The sequence below is a fragment of the Cynocephalus volans genome, chromosome X, assembly GCF_027409185.1.
Source record: "Cynocephalus volans isolate mCynVol1 chromosome X, mCynVol1.pri, whole genome shotgun sequence".
Classification (NCBI taxonomy): domain Eukaryota; kingdom Metazoa; phylum Chordata; class Mammalia; order Dermoptera; family Cynocephalidae; genus Cynocephalus; species Cynocephalus volans.
In genome coordinates, this window is record NC_084478.1 from 63,483,136 (window position 1) to 63,497,707 (window position 14,572).

The window sequence follows — 14,572 nt, forward strand, 5'->3', positions numbered from 1 at the left end:
TCATTAAATAAATGCATTCTGTTGATAGCCACCTTGACTTTATTATTATACGTAATTCGAACAGTAACGACGTAAATCAATAGTGGCCGACGAGTTTATGTATGAGAGTTCCACTCACAGAACTTTCGAGTTGGAAGGGGCCATGACATAGCTCGTATTTCAACCCAGCCAAGGCATCTCCACCTCGTCCTCTCTAGCGCTTAGCGGGGCTGCGCCTCCCGGTGCAGCAGCGCGCCCAGCAGGAGGGGAGGAGAACCCACCTGGAGCCACGCGCCGCGGGCGCGGGAGCTCTAAGTGGGCGGGGTTTCGAGGCGGGCGGCCGTAGCAACGGCTCCCAGTCCGCCAGAAGACTTCGCGGCGGGCAGACGGAGGGAACCAGTCCGGTAAGGCAAGCGCGGCCGGCGGTGGGGGGTGGGGGGAGTGGCGGGGGAGGGAGGAAAGGGAAGAGGCGGAGCGTGGGAGCGCACAGTGTCAGGAATACAATAGTGCTCCGCGCCGCCTCAGCCGCCGCCGCCGCCCAACCGCCTGCCCAGCTCTGAGGCCTGACGGGCCGGGCGGGCGAGGCCCGAGGGCGGGAGCCGGTTCAGGCGGCCGGGGCGGGGATGCGGGGGTGCGGAGGGGATTAGGGGGCAGGTGCGAGGGAGGGAAGAGAAGAAAGCGAGAGGTTAGGGGGGCGGTTTCCATCCCTACCGGACTCGCCCGGCAAATTGCCGGGCCCCAGTGTGGAGCCGGGAAGAAGCCGCGACCCAGCTGGTAGGCGCCACGGAGGCCAGACGCGGCGCGAGCGAGGTTGGGGGCGTCGCGCCGGTTGTGCCGCGGGAGTGGCGGCCTCGGGGAGTGCGAGCGGGCGGCGCGGAGCGCAGTGTCCCAACCCGGCCTCACGGCGCTCCGGGTCGCTTCGGCTCCACATCGCGGTCGACTTCGGCGTCCCCAGCGCCTTCGGGCCGAGAGCGTGTGTGGGCTGAGGTAAAGTGCCTGGTGGCCCGAGCGGGGGGCGGGGGCGGACGCACGAGCTCGGCTGCGACTCCCGGCTACACCGGGCAGGAATTGAGCGCCATAACTGGTGTGGCTGTTACCTCCAGTGTCTTCTCTCGGCGCCCCTTCCTTCCCTGTCCTCTGCCTGGTTTCGGGGCTCACGGGGCCAGACCCGTGGCGGGAGGACCTGCTGTGCGCGGCCGCTTGTGGCCGGAGGCTCCCGGGAGCGAGGGGGCGCCCTGGCTGTTTGGCCGTTGGGGACTTGAAGAACCGAATGCCTGGAGAGGGGAGGGCTGACAGTGCGGGGAGCGGCGAGGCACCCCGGAGGGTCCGGGTGCCCACCGTGCAGGAAGGCGGACGCCCCGCGGGCCGCCGAACTTTCCCTCCCCCTCCCGTCATTGTTCGGACGCTTCGGGTCCGCGGCCGCCCAGCTCCGGGCAGCCCTGGGGGTGGGAAAAAGGCTTTGCAAGTCTTTGGGGAAATTTTCCCACCGCTAGGCACGACAAAGTTGTTAACTTTTCTTCAGCTCTCGAGCTCGTTCTATTTCCTCCGCCTTGGGGGCCATAGATTAAAAAAAAAAAAAAAGCCTGCAGTCTTTTTCTCCCGCTGTTCAGAGTAGAGCCACAGCTTTGCCGGAGTCTGGCTTTAAATTGCACGGGGCAACCTGCGTTTATTATTTGTGAGGAGGGAAGTGGGGGCGGGATCTCGAGTGACTGACCCTAATGGTGGTATGTGAAGGCATGTTTAAAATTTAAAAGTTTATATCACTGATGGAGCCCTGGGACATACGTAGCTCCTAGGGATTTGGCAAGAAACTTGTTCGGCCGCTTCTCTGACTTTCTAGTTGCGAGGAAAATCCATGGCTCCAATTAAGCGCGAGGGGTTTTTTTTTTGTTTTGTTTTTTTGTTTTTGTTTTCCGTGAGACGCGTTTATCTGTGAAGCTGAGGATGAGATCCCCACCGCCCCTCCACCGTCTGACTGTAAAAAAAATCAAACCCGTGTTAACGGTGATTGCAGTGGCCTGGAAGGAAAGGCGACCTCAATCCCTGTATTCAGTCTGATAAAGATAACTGTCTGCTGCTCTCCAAACTAGGAAAATAATGCAAAATAAGTAAAAACAGGTTGCACATCTTTGTTTAGTTTAAGCAACCCAGAATCCACATTCCCAGAGTAGTTCTCTTGTCAGCACCATGCTCTAACCAATTGAACTAACCGACCAGCTCTTACTTCTCTTAAATACCTTCCCTGCAGCCACTTCTTGTCAGCCTGGGGGTAGGATTAGGGGTAACAGTTGGGATGAGAGAGAAGTCGGCCTGAATAAAGCATTGGGGTTTCTATTTATTTTAATACTTTCATACATCTGTAACTACGGGAATGTGAATCCTGGTCTCTGTACCAGGATTAGTGTAGTTCTCATGTGATGACTTTCTAGATAAGTAAAAATAGATTTTTTTCTTTTTTCTTTAGACTAGGAGTATTCCACCTCCATAACGTATCACTTTCTCTTTCATTTAATGTGAGCTGTGAGCTTAAATACTCGAACTGTAAAGGATAATACTCTCTCTTCAAGGATTACCTGAGACCTTTGGGAAGTGCTTCTCAGTGCCCAGCACATATTGAGCTCTCAACCAGTGTTAGATACCCTCATTGCCACCTTTTTTTCAGTTGTGCTCTTCTGTACACTTTTGTTTACTAGAGAAGAGCTCCTAACCCACTATTGTTGCCTTGAAACAGTTCTCTGCATTTTCTGTCCAGTCAATTCTGGAATATTCAGGGGTGCAGGTCTGGCTCTAGAATCCACACTTTCTGTCTTCCCTCTTTTCTGAGTCATGTTGCTCAGCCTTGGCAATGTGGTGTGAATCTTGGTCACACATAGGGAAAAGTGGAGAAGGGCCTCCCACTCCTCCCTGAAGTGTTTGTGATCAGTTGGGAGTCAGGAATGACTTGGAAGCAGCCTTGAGGTACCCGTGACCCACCTTCTGACCTGTAGAGGGGTTTCCAGGAGCAGGACAGGTGATGGTATAGGGCTGAGAAGTATGGGTTGGTGAAAGTTAAAATAAAGAACAAAGGATGTTGAGGGCTGGTGGTTTTAGTATGGCCCTCTCCTTTAATAATGTTTGACTTTGGGCCGGCCTGTGGCTCACTCGGGAGAGTGCGGTGCTGATAACACCAGGGCCACGGGTTTGGGTCCCATATAGGGATGGCCAGTTGGCTCACTGGGTGAGCGTGGTGCTGACAACACCAAGTCAAGGGTTAAGATCCCCTTACCGGTCATCTTTTTTAAAAAAAAAAAAAAAAAAAAAAAAGTTTGACTTTTCCCTCTCTTGTGTTCCGCCACCCATAACAACCGGTTTCTCCCCTAAGCTACATAAAGCCATCTTTTCTTTTCGCCCACTTCTTTGAGGTCTCGCTGGAACGAGGCAAATATTTTGGGGTAAATGGGGGAGGCAGGAGGCATCAGGTGTTTGTGAAGACATGGCATTACAGAAGGCTCTTATAAGCCTTGATTAGGGGTACAGACAGCTGGGCCAAAAATGAGGTTGGACATTACCATGGGACATAATACACCTACCTCCTCACGGAGCTTACATAAAATAGGAGCTGAGGAAGATAGTGGACATATGCTGGCTTACCTTATGAAAATCTCTCATCAGGGGATAATTTACTATGACCTTTACTTACCTCACCTTATAGGTGAGAGGTGGGTGTTGGGTGACTCTCCTGAAATGGGGACACTTGAATGGCTCACAAGTTTCTGCTGTTCCAGGTACAGTGCCTGGGAAAGCTGAAGCATTCTGGTTTGCCAGGTGGGGAAAATCTAGGATGAATGGGTAGAAGTGATGAACAAATAATAGGGTGCTAGCAAGTGGTCATTACAGATCAAGTAACTACTGCTTTAAGTTTTGTTTTCTCGAATCTTGGCGACTCACCAATGGTTGTTCTTTGCCTCCTCCTTGTAGGTCTTTCCGTAGACAATAGCAACAAAGCTCTTACCATCAGAACTGCTTCTATGCTTCTCTTGGGGGAGAACAAGAAAGAAGGGTCCTGGGAAAAACTTGCCTAATCTCATAGCTAGCCTTGGGAAAAGGAAGGTAAGAACTCCGAGGGTAACTGACTGAAGAAAGTAAGGGGCCTGGGGTAGGGAAATAGTACTGGGGTTTTCACCAATAGGAGACACCAATGAGTTCATAAACACTCTTCAAGTAGCAAATAATTTAATCTCTGCTCCAACCCAGAAGCCATGGCCAGGCCCTGCTACCCAAGGAATTCCTTTTCCCTTGATACTGGCTGATAGGCCAGGAAACCCGAGCCTGAACGTGTTTTTTGGGACGGCTGACAAGAGATTATGGTACCAAATGTCCAGTACATTAGACCTTGTGTGGTGGAATCTCCTGGGAAACTTATTATTATTCCTGGATTTTAAAAACTTATTTTGATATAATACTATAATTATAAAAATGTTGCAAGAATAGTACAAAGAATTCACAGTATTCCCAAGGTCATCCATTATTAACAGTTTGCTCTCACTTGCTTTATCATTTGCTCCTTCTGTTTCTTTTTCCAAACCATTTGAGAGTAACCACTGAGAGATTGGTACTTGTCAAGGGCATACTGTTATGGAGAGTGGCTTTGGTGCAGCCACCTGGTATAGCAGAACATTGGTAGTAAAGGAGAGCCCCAAAGGTAAAGTCTACCTAGAGCTGTGAATTACATATTTGTAAATCATGTGGACTTTAGTGCTAGATATAGAAATCACTGTCAGTTGTAAAAGTGGTTAACATACCCCCCCTTCTCACTATTCTTGTCAAGTTTATTTCTAACTGTACCAGACTTTAATACTGTTGTGAAAATTCACTCCACTCCCCAATTTTGCAGCCATAATATATTCACCAACATTTTTATTTAATTCACTCAGCAAACATGTATTGAGTGCCTTCTATTTGCTAGGGATATAACAGGTGAAAGATATTCATCCCCTTAAGAGCTCTGGTAGAAAGGAAGTAAGGAATTTTCTCATAGTCAGGGAAGAGTGCTCTGCTGAAGTGGTTTAGAGGAGGTGATGGGAATACCAGCCCGGTTAAGAATCTGAAGAGTAGATATCTAGGAGTTGTTTAAGATGGATGTAAATATGAAGATCCATCTTCTCTGAGACCTGCTGATCTTAGATGACAAGGTTCATAAGTTAGGGAAGCCTTTGGTGTCATATACCTAGCACAGGCTGTGGAGTCGGGCCAACTTGGATTTGAATTCTGGTTCTACCGCTTGGCCAGTAACTTAACTTCTCCATGCCTCAGTTTCTTCATCTGCTAAACCACATCTCTGAGGGTGATAGTGAGAATTAATGGAGTCAGTAGTTTCTCTGTAAACATTCATTTCATCTTCCTCTACAAAAACACAGTGTGTGGGGAAATAGCATGAAAAGTATTGGGTATTAAGGTGGGGGGTCCAAGGGGGCATTTCTGTTTTTTTAACAAATATCTAATTGCTAATTGTACTAAGAGCTATGATGGAGATTACCATATGGGATAATAATAACAACAGCAATGATTTGTTAACCATTTCTTATGTGCCAAGCACTGTGTTAGGTACCTAACATAGAATGTTTCTATGAGATGTGAGGCTCAGAAAGGTGAAGCAAAGGTAACTTGCTCAAGGTCATGTAGCAAGTAAGAGGTGAATGCCTCTGTGAGGGAGACCAGCAGGGTGCTCTGGGGTCTCAAGAATGAGCAGTAATAAACAAGGAAGAAGGTAAAGAGAAGGGATTGCCAGGCAGAGGGAATAGCAGGTGTTGTGAGGGCACTGAGATGGGAGAATGATGTGGAAAGGATCCACAGGGGTTTGGCTAGGACCTGGGGAAGGAGATGAGGTAGGCAGGGAAAGATTGACAGGGCCTTATGGGATCTCATTAAGGAGATTGTGTTTTATTCTAAGGACAATGGGAGGCTGCTGGAAGGTGTTTTTAACCTTTTCTTAAACCACAGCAATGTGAGTGAGTGTGTTTAATCCAGAAAAGTGTCTAGTGAGGCCTAAACAAAAATGGTTTAAGAGAGTCATTTCCCCTTCAGTGTCCCAACTTGCGATCCAATAGAGGCAATGTTTCTGGCCCAAATGTGTTGATCTTCAACAGTTCTTACTGCCCACCATAAATATAGCTAAAAAGAGTTGCTGTGATGCTGGAAGAAACTTTAGAAATGCTTCTGGAAGGAGATTTAATTAGGCTCATACATCTGATGCTTTTTAGGCTGCATTAAGGGAGTTTTTTCAGCTTTCACTGAACCCTGTCAAACGGGGAAAAAAGTAGAATTGGGAGAAAAAGTAATTCCTGGAAACCTGAGTTGTTCAGTGTTAGACATGGAACTCTTGACTAATAAGGCTTTGGTTTAAATATGTCATGATAAAGATACATACTTCAGTGACTAAATGGAAGTTTTTAAATGTTTTTTTGTATGTATGTGCCATCTGTGATGGCAGACAGCACATTTGTGAGAATCTGGGAAGACTTAAACATTTTTTTCAATACTTATCTATTTATTTATTCTCATCCAGATACTGTAAGTTTTTCTGCTTGAAACTTTTTCTTATGTACAGAGTAAACTTCACAGGAGAAAAACCAGTGTTCTCTTCCCCTTCCCATATGTACTGGGCCACAAACATATTTACTTTTAAGTAGCCTTTTTGGGGAGGAGGGTGGTTACTTGATGGCTGGATGATTTAGAATGGCCTCACCCACACATCTGGTGGTTGGCAGGCTGGTTGGTCCGAGAGGTCCTAGGCTGGGATGGCTCACCTCTGCTCCACGTGGTCTCTCCTCCAGCCGACTAGTTTGGACTTGTTAACATGGTAGTCTCAAAGTCACAAAGAGTAGTAAATGAGAGCAAACGCCAGTGCACAAGCACTTTTCAAGTGTCTGCTTGTGTCACATTTGCTATTGTCCCATCAGCTAAAGCACAGAAGTGCTTCCATGGCCAAGTCCTGGATCATTGTGGGAAGGGACTATTCAAGGGTGTGGATACAGGAGAAGTGAAAATATTGGAGCCATTTCTACAATAATGCATAATAATTAGTAATGAATGTAAGCTTTTAACCTTTGATAAGTTTTGTTAAACACCCATGCATGAATGTGGTGCATTTTAGAGACTAAGTATGATTGTGCTATTAGAAAAACCTTCTCTTTTACCAAGTGTGGAACAGAGTGATGGTTTTTCTAGAAGTAAGCCAAAGGGAGACTGGTTTTGGATGTAGATATTCTTATGAGTGGCTTAACTGCTCACGCATCTTGTGTGTCTGTTACTGAAGAAACCTCTTGATTTCCTCAACCTCCTGCTCAAGCTTTATTACCAAAACCCTAGTGTACTTGACTGTGCTAGATTTTATAGTCAAGCAGAACGACTGTTATTTGGGAATCCACCACCACCTAAGACATGAGAGAAACATTTGCACCTTTTCCTTGAAACCTTTATGTGATTTATATTTTTTACCTAAGAGAAGAAATCCATATTTGGGTATTGTAATAATGACAAATGATTCTTTGTAGATACGTTTTCTTTGGTCAAGATTTAAATATTTCCCTGTGGTTGCAGTGAAGAATCCAACATTGTACTGTGAAGTGAGTGGCTAGGAACCACCGTTTTGGGGCATCAGCCTGTGACCGTTGTTCATGAAGATCTGAGTAACACTTTTCACATAATTGAAATATGTTCTACAACAGCTTGTGGCCTGAAATATATTACGTAAAAATGCAACTGGACCCTAGGAGGCACATGTGGGAAACCGAGTACAAGGCTCATTTTCTACATCTTAGAGATGTACATTCCTCTGTAAAATTGCCTGGTGATAACATCTTAGCTTCCTTTCTTTCCTCCTAAGATAAAAATTAAAAATGAAAAATCCCTGACATTTTAAAAGTCAAGGACTTGGAAAGAGCCATCAAAATTTATTTGTTTTGGGGTTTTTTTTTGGTTTATTTTATTTTATTTAGCATTCAAAATTTATAAACATACATATCATTTGACCCAGCAAGTACTTCCAGAAATTTATTCAACAAATATTTGCATGTTAATTGGAATATTGTTTGTAATAGCAAAAGATCTATGTGACAGTTGAGGCTCGATTATGTAGTGGAATATTACACTGATGTTTCTTGATCTCTTAAGCTGTACAAAGTGAAAAAGAAGCAGAACATTGTGTGCCACCATTTATGTAAAATAGACAGTGAATGGGTGCAATAATATGTACATTTTTGCTTATATAGACATAAAATGTTTCTGGAAGGATATTCAGGACACTGATACTTTTGGGGCATACATGGGTAGGGAATGAGAGAGAGACTTTTCACTGCATAAACTTTTATATATACCTTTTTAACTATAGTCCTGCCTTTTCCAGAGTGTCATATGAGTGGAATCATACAGTATATAGCCTTTTTTTGTCTGGCTTCTTTTACTTGATTCATCCGTATTTTGTGAATTAATAGTCTGTTTCTTTTTATCACTGAATAGCATTCCATTGTATGGGTGTACCACACTTTATTCATTCACCTGTTGAAGGACAACTTGGTTGCTTCTAGTTTTTTGGTGATTATGAGTAAAGCTGTGGTAAACATTAGTGTATGGGTCTTTGTGTGGACATAAATTTTCCGTTCATTTGGGTAAATACCTAGAAGTGGGATTGCTCAGTCTTGATTTGACAGAAGATCTGCCAAACTATTTTCTAAAGTGGTTCTACCATTTTTCATTCCCCACCAGCATGAATGTGAAGTATGTGTTGAGGTTCATTTTCCTGCATATGGATGTCCAGTTGTCCCAGCACCGTTTGATGAAAAGACTGTCCTTTCTCCATTGAACTGCTTTTGCACCCGTGTCAAAAGTCAGTTGACATCTTGTATGGAAGCTGTTTCTGGGCTCTCTGTTGTATTGATCTCCGTGTCTATCATTTTTTCATTAACATACTGTCTTGATTACTATAGCTTTCTAGTAAGTATTGAAATCAGGTAATATGAGTACTCTGGCATTTTTCTTTTTCAAAATTATAGTGGTGACAGAGGATATCTTTAACTTGTTCCAATCTTTTTTTTTTTTTTTTTTTTTTAAAGATGACAGGTAAGGGGATCTTAACCCTTGACTTGGTGTTGTCAGCACCACGCTCACCCAGTGAGCAACCGGCCATCCCTATATGGGATCCGAACCCGTGGCCTTGGTGTTATCAGCACCACACTCTCCCGAGTGAGCCACGGGCCGGCTCAAACTTGTTCCAATCTTGAAAAGCATTCCATCTCTCACCGTTAATTATGACGTTAGCTGTAGAGATATTTTGTTTTGTTCTCTTTTTTGCATATACCCTATTTTGTAGAAAAGTGTCGTTAACACTGGGCCTGAGGCTGCTACCTTTAGAAAGCTTGCTTACTAGATTGGCCCTTGGCTGGTGTCTGGGTTGGCTTTTCAAACATTTTTAAAAATGAAAGATTATATTCTACCTTTATTTATTCCTTTTCCAGTGCTCTTCATTTCTTTATGCTAATCCCAAGTTTCCCACCTAAATCATAAACTTTCTGCTTGAAGAATTTCCTTTAACATGTCTTTTAGGGTAGATCTCCTGGCAGTTAACTCTGTTTTTGTTTGTCTAAAAAAATTTTTTATTTTTCCTTCTTTTTTTTTGGCAGCTGGCCAGAAGGGGGATCTGAACCCTTGACCTTGGTGTTACCAACACCATGCTCAAACCAAGTGAGTAACCAGCCAGCCCCCTTCTTCACTTTTGAAGAACATTTTTGTGGGATATAGAATTATTGGTTGACGATTTTTTTTCCTCTTTCAACATATTACTCCATCATTGCCTTGCTTGCGTGGTTTCTGATGAGGAGTGTGCTATAATTCTTATCCTTGTTCCTCTATAGTTAATGTGTCTTTTTTCCTCTGTATACCTTCAGGATTTTCTTTTGATCTTTAGTTTTCAGTGGTTTGAAAGTGAAATGCCTAGGCATGACTTTTTAAAATTTTTTTCATATTCTGCTTGAAGTGTGGATCTGAACTTCTTATATCTGTGGTTTCTATCACTAATTTTGGAAGGTTATCAGCCATTATTTCTTCAAGTAAATCTTATGCCCCAATCTCTATTTTTTTTTCTTTTTCTGGAATTCCAGTTGCAAGTATGTTATATTGTTTGTTATTGCTCCATAAATGTTGGGGTTTTTTTTGTTGTTGTTGCTGTTTTACTCTTTTGTCTCTTTTTGTTTTAATTTGTATGGACCTGATCAATAAACTTGATCTTCAAGCCCACTGGTTCTTTCCTTGGCTGTCAAGTCTACTGTTGAGCCCTTTGGTGTTTTTGTTTTGTTTTGTTTTGTTTTGTTTTGTTTTGGCGGGGGTGGCTGGCAGGTATGGGGATCTGAACCCTTGACCTTGGTGTTAACAGCACCATGTTCTAACTAAGTGAGCTAACTGGCCAGCCTGAGCCCATTGCTTTTTTACTGTGTTTTTTATTTCTAGTGTTTCCATTTGATTCTTTCTTATAGTTTCCATCTCTTTGCTGAAGTTATCTGTCTCATGTTGCATGTTATCTTCCTTTTCTATTAGAGTCTTTAACATATTAATCATAGTTCTTTTACATTTCATTTCTGATAGTCCCAACATCTGTGTCATACTCATTCTGAACCTGATGATTGCTTTTCACTTGTAGGAAAGCACTTGGAGTGTTTTCTTGCCTTTTGTTATGCCTCATAAACATGCTGAAAGCTGAACCTGGGCAGGAGATGCTGAAGTAAATATTTGATATGTTTGGAGAAGAACATGAGTTTCTTTTTGCCTTTAGTGTGAGGATTTTTGTTAATCTAGTCAAGAGTTGGCCTATGTTCTATGTTTGTTTTTGCTGTGGACACCAGAGATTTCGTTCTTTTTGACTTGCATTGGGGTTTTCCTTTGTGCTGCTTCCCAAGAGCTGTTTTTTACAGCTCTCCGAGTGTTATTCCACTGTTACTAACCACATAGCTGGTTTGCCAGGTGGTGGTTGGTAGGGGAGGAGGGAGTTCTCTGAGCTGATTAAGCCTCAGACATAGGCAGGTGCTGGAACCTGGTTTTTGAGTGTGTCCTTGATAAGATTTTCTGTTCCTCCTCCACAGGTGGTTTCTTTTTCTTTTCCCCCTGTTCCTTTTCCCCAGCTGTAGTGGATATCCACGAGTGTTCTCAAGCCATGGGTTTTAAGTCTTTCCCCCTGAAGATGAAGCCTTTTGTTCTGTACTAGAGATAAAGGAAAGGGGTCTGGGTGGGTTTCAAAGTGGGTGCTGTTCTCCTCAGCCAGCCAGCACCATGGTGGGAGTTTTCTCTGAGATTTTCCTTGATCCTCCCTGTGAGAGCTTGGTGGGATTCCTGTAGGAAAAGCTTATGAGGGTGGGAACCCCCTATGTGGAGCCCAGGAGCTTCACGCTCTCATTCCAGCCCATACTCTGGCCTCCAGTAATTTGTCAGAATTTTTAGTTTAATCTTACTACGGGCTTATATGCTTGGATCCTGAATCTCCTTGTAGGCACCTGTAGTGCTTTGTCCTGTAACTTCAGTTCTCTGACAGCTCCAAGAAAAGTAGTTGCTTTTTAGTTTATCTAGCTTCTTTCTTGGTATAAGGGTGGAAATGATGACATCCCAGTGCTTTCACATGTCTGAGCTGAAACCTGAGTCCTAATGTAAGTTTTAATCTATATAAATGTCTAATGCATTGCATGGCATAGAAACTCAGTACAGATTAGTTTTCCCCATTTCTTTTTCTTTTTTTTACCCCCTTGAATTTTATAATTTTGTAAATGGCTAGGGAGCCAGGAATAATTTATTCTGATTTGGGTTCTGTCTGTTTTAGGCTTTAAAAACCTCTATACCACTGGCAGTATGTTATATGTTTGTCTTGCTCTCTTCCAGAATTCTATGTATGCCTTTGTAATTACTGAGCACATTATTAGCACTCAGTAATAATTTGCCTCATTCGAGGTTAGAGCATGATTTAGTTTATCTAGATTATAGGTTTTGTTAGTGACCATGCGTTTGTCATTTTTGTTCCCCACACTGCCAGGTGCAATTCAGTTCAGCAAACATTTGTTGAGTGCCCACTGTCCTATTAGTGAGGCAGTAGGTATTAAGTAGGGTATGAGCCTGACCTGATAAGTGGAGTCACCAAGAGGTCCCCAAAGGTAATGGAAGCTCTGTGAGGTTAGGATATTGCAATTTGCAAACTATATTCATGTCAATCTAGAAAGATTTTTTTATTCTTTTAAGAATTCTATTTTTAATTATACCAGTCAAACATGAATGAATTTTAATAAAAATTGTAGAAAGAGCCATCGTTGTGGTATTTTTTTGTTTGTTTCTTTTTTTTTTTTGGCGGTTGACCAATATGGGGATCTGAACCCTTAACCTTGATGTTATAGCACTGTGCTCTAACCAACTGAGCTAACCGCCAAGCCTGTTCTTGACATACTCATTCTGTCCACATTCTCCTTCCCACGTTTAATTTTGATTGCTTATTTTTGTTTTACTGTGCAAATTGCTATATGAAATATCATGCCATCTAATTTAGTGAAATGCTTTTATTTTTAAAGAGATAAACACTCAAATTCATTTAAGTTTTAAGGAATGTTTACTTAAAGAGATGACTGTCATTATTCAGTTTGAACGTGTGGCCTGATAATGGTTCTTTGTTTCACATTATAGTGTAATTATTTTGATTTTTAAGTCCTATTGTTAGTGGTAAGTGGAACTGTTATAGTAAGTGTGTATAGTAAGTGGGAAGTACAGAAATTAGTACTGGCCAAAAAGAAGAGGACCTATTGACTTAAAAAAAAAAGTGTACAGTAAAATGGACTTTTTTGGTTGTATATGGTTCTGTGGATTTTAACACATACATAGATCAGTGTAACTACCACCACAGTCAAGGTACATAACAGTTCCATTACCCAAAAAACTTCATTTGAGTTAGCTCTTTAGTTATAATCTCTTCTTACCCCAACCCCTGACAGTCACTAATCTGTGCTTTATCACCATAGTTTTGTCATATTGAGAATGTCACATAAATGGAGTCAAACTGTGTATACTATTTTGAGTCTTGTTTTTTTTTTTTCACTCAGCATAATGCTTTTGAGATTCATCCAAAGTTGTAGTATGTATCAATAGTTTATCCCTTTTTATTGCTGAGTAGTATTCCATTGTACAGATGTACCACAGTTTAATCATTCACCATTCAAGGGTATTTGAGTTGTTTCCAGTTTTTGGTGATTATGAGTTAGAGCAGCTATTAAAATTCATGTGCAGGGCTGGCCGGTTAGCTCAGTTGGGTAGAGCACAGCCTTGTATCACCAAAGTCACAGGTTCAGATCCCCGTACCTACCAGCCATTAAAAAAAAAAAAAAAAAAATTCATGTGCAGGTATTTGTGTGCACAAAAGTTTGCATTTATCTAGGGTAAGTACCTGGGAGTGAGATTGCTAGAATTATACTACCATTTATGGTAAACTAGTTATCTAGAGCTTGAATGCTAGAAGGGATAGAGAAGCAGAGACCCAAGTTTGAATCCTGCTGCTACTTTTTTACTAGCCATGCAGCCTCGAGTGAGTTTAACCCCTATGTACCTCAGTTTCCTCATCTGTAAAATTAAGTTGTTAATAACCACTAGGATTGTTGTGTGGCATGAATGGTATATTAAGGATAAAATGCTGAGCAATGTCTGACATACTGAATATATTATGTCATGTTTAATAGAACCCTTTCTTGTCTTTGATTAATTAAAATGGAGAAATTAAGTAATCCATAAGTGTGATATGTTTGGTAGGCAAGCCTTCAAAGCATGCTGTCTACAGGAAAAATATCAAAACTTGTTCTCTGTGGTTCAAAAGTTTAGAGACATAGATGTATGGGAGTCCTATATAACATCCAAAGGTTGGCCCAGATGTCCAATTTTGATGGTTTGACTTGCCCTCCCAACAATGAAGAATCATATTCACCAAAAATTGAGTGCATTGCTAATATTTCATACAAGAAGATGGAAAAAGTAGCTCAGAATCAGCTAACACTCATTGAGTGCTTGCTATATACCAAGCCCCAGGCTAGGTATCCGTTAAGTGTATAAACCTGAGTAACTTCCCACAAAATGAGTAATTTGTGTAATCACTAGCCTTTATTTTTACACTTTTTTTTTTAAAAAAAGCTAACCGTTGGCAACACTGATAAGGCCTGATTTCTTAGAGCTCCCATGATGTGAGAGCCATCTATGATTTCTCAAATTCCATTTTAAAATACATCTTTTTATAGGAAATCTCTCCAATTTTGAGGAGCACGTTGAGAAGGGAGTTGGAAAAACTCATTATGCCCACTCAAATCTCTCCTAGAGCACTGTATCATTAGAAAATGCAACAGAGATCCCTTTCTTGCATAGCTGCTGTATAGTATGGTCTGGCTCGCTCAGAGCAGGCACCAAGGGCAGAGGGTATGCATTTTCCCCTGGAGAGTTTCCCCCATCCTGTGAAGTATGAACTGAGGGCCACGCAGGATGAAATCTAGTATGTGCGACAAGGAACCTAAATGTCCTTTCTTTCTTGTCTGTTATGTTTCTTTCATTTGTATGTTTT

At 42.5% G+C, this 14,572-nt stretch overlaps 1 protein-coding gene across 4 annotated transcripts in view; it reads left to right on the forward strand.

The window, feature by feature from the left end:
• Nucleotides 1-650: 650 nt before the first annotated feature.
• Nucleotides 651-14,572, forward strand: part of JADE3 (jade family PHD finger 3) — a 133,972-nt gene continuing 120,050 nt past the window's right edge. Inside the window, exons 1-2 of one of the 4 annotated variants that reach the window (XM_063083551.1) lie at nucleotides 651-966; nucleotides 3,937-4,068. The gene's annotated coding sequence lies outside the window, so the exon portion shown is untranslated. Of the gene's footprint in view, nucleotides 967-3,936; nucleotides 4,069-14,572 lie in introns of those variants that run through there. The other 3 variants (XM_063083552.1, XM_063083554.1, XM_063083553.1) reach the window with 3 other exon arrangements.